The 6000-nt window shown below is 44.7% G+C and overlaps 1 protein-coding gene across 1 annotated transcript in view; it reads right to left on the reverse strand.

The window, feature by feature from the left end:
* The window catches only part of LOC126412350 (probable cytochrome P450 301a1, mitochondrial), a 260468-nt gene extending 255674 nt beyond the window's left edge, over positions 1–4794 (reverse strand). Inside the window, exon 1 of the mRNA XM_050081903.1 lies at positions 4741–4794. The gene's annotated coding sequence lies outside the window, so the exon portion shown is untranslated. The remainder of the gene's footprint in view (positions 1–4740) is intronic.
* Between the last annotated feature and the right edge of the window lie 1206 nt (positions 4795–6000).

The raw sequence follows: 6000 nt of genomic DNA on the forward strand, positions 1-6000 counted from the left end.
TGAATACGTCTACGTTGTAGACGGAAACTGCCCCACGGTTGGAACAGCCGACATTAGTGACTGTAGAATCCGCCTTCGTGGACAATGTCACTAACGCATGCATGTGCTATGGCGCTCTAATCGAAGGTAGCCCGTTCCAAACCCGACGGTGGAAAGACATTTTCTTCACCAGAATTTAGCGGGCAAGGAGAGGAAAGGAGAGTTGGTGGCGTAAATTCCTCATCACCAGATTTTTCGTCAGCGTCTTGGAGAAATTTCAAGCCCCTGTGTTGTGTCTTATGAGGTGAAGAAGGCATAGTAGTCTGCGATGGTGACCTGTACGTCGGATAGTGACGAACCTCGGCGGCTTCCTAGATGCTGTTCGAGAGGAGTCGGCTATTTGCTGGGACCGGTTTTCACCTTCTTCCTTGTCTCATCATAGCAAAACACAAACACCACAATTCAACACACATCCATTAGAGTCACCTGTCAACAGAAACTAGAAAAACACCTGTGACTTCCTCATCAAAAACGACTACATGCTGACCTGAAAGTGTTGCCAGTGAGTGACTCCAGCAAGATAGAGGATGACTTAAACACAATTTCTGTTTTGTGTGATGAATGGTAGCTTGCTGCAAATGTAGAAACATGTAAGTTACTGCGACAAACAATGTTTTAATGTTCATACACGTATTAGTTGTGTACTGCTAGACACAGCCTCGTCCATTAAATATTTAGGTGTAACGCTGTAAAAGCTACATGAATGAAACGATTACGTGAGATTCTTTGGAGAGAAAGTGAATTGTCAAGTTCGGTTTATTGGGAGAGTTGTAGGAAAGTGCAGACCTCCTGTAGAACGCATGTCCGACCCGTTCTCGATTACTGCTCGAATGTTTCGAATCGCTGCCAAGTCATATTAAAGGAAGAAATCAAAGCAATTCAGAAGCGATAGGTTCGATTAACACGCGAGAATTACGGAAATACTTCGTGAAATACAGTGGGAATCCTTGCAGGGAAGACAACGTTATTTTCTCGAAACACTACTGAGAAATATTTGGGGCTGACTGCAGAACGATTCTATTGCCGTCAACATACATTTCGCATGAGGACCACGAAGACGACTTAAGATAAATCAGGGTCCCGCATGGAGGGACTTGTTAGTGGAACAGGAGAGGGATGACTGGTAGTGGTGGAAGGTGCCCTCTGCCATGCGCCATGTGGTGGCTTACAGTGTATTTATGTAGACGTATCCGTAGACTACTCGTGGTGTGTGATCGACATGTGGCCGCTTGTAAATTAACCGTCAAACACGTCAGTAATGGATTAGTGATGTCATTGATTAGTGGTTAAGGTCAATGCCGAATGTAGAGTTCTAAACTCTTCAGGATTTCTGAATGTTCTTAAATCCTCAGGATTCCTGAAGACTGCACATGCGCAGAAACAGAAGAGTAAGGCGTCGTCAGCTAGCAACAAAAGTTAGCTAATCATTACCGTGCCTCCTCGTATTATAATAAAAAAATTGCGCTTTTGTGTATGATTAATATTTGTTTCAATGATTTCATGACAGACTGCAAAAGTTGCAGTAGGAACTGATATGTTTTTGCTGATATTCTCCCGAAAGAACTACCACATATGCTAAACCAAACATATTTAAGGTTTACCCGAACAAAAAGAGGCCTACACTGTGCATAAACAATAACGTAAATAGATAAAAAAAATTTCAAGAAAATTCTTTTAACAGTAATAATATTTGCATGTGGCTCAGTGGCTGCTTTTAAGTCCTCCAAATGGACGCCAGTTCGGGGAGTTGAGTTTCCCTAACCTCTCCTCCTTACCCAGTTTCACGTGGTATGCAAGCTACATGTTGCTCATGATAACTCCTGACATAGCTGAGAGGTAAATGCATACTGAAAATTTCCGTGCCCCAACGGGGGGACTGGATCCCTTAATCTCTCGATTTCCAAGCACGCACTTTGTCCCTACACCACCTTGCCTGAAGTTTGTAGAGTGAAAAAAATCAAAGCTCTTGAACTAGAAAATAGTTTTCGATGTTACTTGGCGCTTAGAAAGAAATTAAGATATAAACGATAAAGTAAAAAGACGCTATTTACCGCCTTCTAAATACTGTTTTGTGTTTTTGTGGTTATTTATTTTCTCGAGCAAATCCGTGTCGATGTTTTGTAATGTATAGACGACACATATCCTATTCCTTAGGTTCTCAGCAGAATTTCACAACGAATTTTGCTGTGATCGTTAATAAAACTGTTATTATTGTTACACCTTTAATTCCAGTATAGTATTTCAACTTTTTGTCCCTGACAACCTCGCTTTCACGTATACAGACTACAGTAGCGAGTGAAAATTTCTACCAAGGCCGGGAATCAAACCGGGTTCCTGCTTACTAGGCGGGTGCGCTAGCCACTAAGCCACCTTTTCACAGCAGATCACACACCTGCACAGATTACCCTGCCACGCCTCCCTCCTCGATCCAAATTCTCACTGCCGCCCGAGTCCACTTTAAATTCCCCTCACTTTAATTCATGCCCCAAACTGCATGACAGATAGCCCTAACAACACAACCAATTCAGGCGCTGATATATTCGCGAAATACTCACTCGTGGCAGGCCAGACTCAGTACAGGAATAATGTACCAATTGGGCTGCAATAGACCGGCTTGTCACTAGTGATCGTCTGAGACAAGAAAATCACTCGTGCAGAAGTGGCATAAGATAACACTCTCATACACCTCGTGGAAAAGGGACCATTGTGTTCAGAAGAAGACAACCCTTCTCGATTGTTCGGCTGAACAACCTCTCGAGATCTCCCTGCCGTATAAGACTTTCCGACTGCACTTTCACGCTGCCGCACTGTGGTATAGGGTATGTATATCTATGGTGAGCATGGTCTACTACTCATGTTCTCAATATCAAACTGGGCTAGTCGTGTGAGTTTGGGACAATGCTGCATGTCTACAACTTGTGGTAACAGCAAAACTGGAATATTACACGTATTCACTTTGTTTTGTATACATTTCTGCACGTTTGAGTTTTAGTAACAGCTATGGTGCAGGACTGTCGTTGTTACGGATGTAAGGAGAAGTGCGTGGAAGGAGGACCAGTTACATTTTTTTTACAGCTATGTACAACAAATGCATAATTGTGTCATATTGCTATGAGGCACATCATATGCTGAAAAATATCGAGATGCGATATTATATAAAGTCTTGTATTTTAGAGATAATTTCCGCGATTTTATGGTCATGCGTTTACGAGACAAGTGCTGAAAAAATTTGCAAGTGTTTTTGAGTATACTGCCAGTCAGTGTGTACGTTTCGGTGATATGTTCAGATGTAGGTAAAATTTATGCACGACAGTCGGATTAATTTTCTCCAATTTACGCATGTTCTCAAACCGTTGTGTGTATCTATTTCAGCATGAGACAGTTTCCTCTTCAGTGTCATTCTAACGTAATTAATTATAACAGATTCGACAATACGAATGAGTGCAACAGAAAACCTTAAAAAAAAAAGGTATTGTTGGCTGTCACTTCTTTTACTACTTCAGAATGCGAACACTGATCTTGCATTTTTTGTTATTATTATTTTTTTAATTTTTTTGTGCATAGTATACGGTTTTACTTTTCTGATGAGATGGCGAAAAACTGTTATAGGTATTTTACTTGACTATAAAAAGCAGAACGATAAAAAATAAATGAAAATAATAATAGACACACAGGTGGAAAATCTCCTACCATATTTGCTGTAACAATTTCAGAGTTGCAAACGCGTTGTTTTGTCGTGGCACTTTGCCACAGTCTACAGTGTCGTTGTATTGTATTGTATGTTAACCGGGGACCTAGAAACGACGTAGATGCTCCGTCCCCGTCGCAGCCGCAATGGTATACATCCACACTACGACTACCGCAGTCCACTTCACCCCTCCGCCGCCCCACACCGAACCCAGGGTTATTGTGCGGTTCGGCCCCCGACGGACCCCCCCCCCCCCCCCCCCCCCCCCCAGGGAACATCTCACACCAGATGAGTGTAACCGCTATGTTTGCGTGGTAGAGTAATGGTGGTGTACGCGTACGTGGAGAACTTGTTTGCGCAGCAATCGCCGACATCATGGAGAACTTGTCTGCACAACAATCGCCGACATAGTTTAACTGAGGCGGAATAAGGGGAACCAGCCCGCATTCGCCGAGACAGATGGAAAACCGCCTAAAAACCATCCACAGACTGGCTGGTTCACCGGACCTCGACACAAAGCCGCCGGGTGGGTTCGTGCCGGGGACCAGGCGCTCCTTCCCACCCGGAAAGCCGTGCGTTAGACCGCACGGCCAACCCGGCGGGCAGTGTCATTGTAACCTAATTAATTAGAACAGAGGTACAACAGTAGGAATAATTGCAAAAGAAAACGCAAGAAAATATTGTTGCCTGTCAATTCTTATGCCGTTACCGAAAACACACAATTAAAGTGGAATCTGTAGCGAAAAAGCACAATACTATTGCTCTTCACATTTTTAAGTCAACCTCAGTTCCTGGTATCAAATTCTTAAGATGTTTGTAAAACGCGTACACAAAGTTTCGCGGTACTTCTGAAGGTGATCTGTCTGTAGCAGCGAAGTAATAGCACTCAAAATACGCTAAGTGCTGTACGGGACATAATGCACCGTCCCAAAATCACGTGACTTGAGCTGCAGGAGATGCTGCGGACAGAATTCTCGCTCTGCGCGTCCGAACTCCGTGGCGCCGATACTCACTGTGCGCTCTGCGGTGTCTGCGGCGGCGTGGCTGCAGCTGTAGCGGCGGCTGCCGGCAACTTGGCGGACCAGCGGGCGCCACAACGGGTCCGGAGCGCCAACTCCGCAGGACGGGAGGGGGCATCGCGCCCCTCCAGCCCACCACAAGCCACCACTCGCAGCTTGCCATCCCGCTTATTGAGCTCGCCTCGGTCAACTGCCCACTTACTGCGGTCGTGCATCTATTGACGGCATCACTAGGCGTGTGCCAACCAGGCACTTTTGCAGTTATTGTTGTTAACCGCCGGCCGAGGTGGCCGAGTGATTCTAGGCGCTTCAGTCCGGAACCACGCGGCTGCTACGGCCGCAGGTACGAATCCTGCCTCGGGCATGGATGTGTGTGACGTCCTTAGGTTAGTTAGGTTTAAGTAGGTCTAAGTCTAGGGGACTCATGACCTCATAAGTTAAGCCGCATAGTGCTCAGAGCCATTTGAACCACTAAGATTGTAAATTTCAAACGGTGATAGAATTATCCACAATCTGTTCCAGAGTACAGAACTCTGCAGCTCGTCATAGACATACATTTTTAATCAAATTTTTTCCACGGAACACGACCCAATAAAATAAAAACTAAGATTATAAGAATGTGAAGATATAGTGCCTTGCCTCAGAGATCATCACTGACTTGCATTGTGGACCATAAATACAGGGTTATTACAAATGATTGAAGCGATTTCACAGCTCTACAATAACTTTATTATTTGAGATATTTTCACATACAAAAACTCAAAAAGTTTTTTTAGGCATTCACAAATGTTCGATATGTGCCCCTTTAGTGATTCGGCAGACATCAAGCCGATAATCAAGTTCCTCCCACACTCGGCGCAGCATGTCCCCATCAATGAGTTCGAAAGCATTGTTGATGCGAGCTCGCAGTTCTGACACGTTTCTTGGTACAGGAGGTTTAAACACTGAATCTTTCACATCACTATGCGTGAAACTTGCCCGCACGCGTTCAACTGTTTCTTCGCTCACTGCAGGCCGACCCGTTGATTTCCCTTTACAGAGGCATCCAGAAGCTTTAAACTGCGCATACCATCGCCGAAAGGAGTTAGCAGTTGGTGGATCTTTGTTGAACTTCGTCCTGAAGTGTCGTTGCACTGTTATGACTGACTGATGTGAGTGCATTTCAAGCACGACATACGCTTTCTCGGCTCCTGTCGCCATTTTGTCTCACTGCGCTCTCGAGCGCTCTGGCGGCAGAAACCTGAAGTGCGGCTT

This window comes from Schistocerca serialis, chromosome 7 (assembly GCF_023864345.2).
Source record: "Schistocerca serialis cubense isolate TAMUIC-IGC-003099 chromosome 7, iqSchSeri2.2, whole genome shotgun sequence".
Classification (NCBI taxonomy): domain Eukaryota; kingdom Metazoa; phylum Arthropoda; class Insecta; order Orthoptera; family Acrididae; genus Schistocerca; species Schistocerca serialis.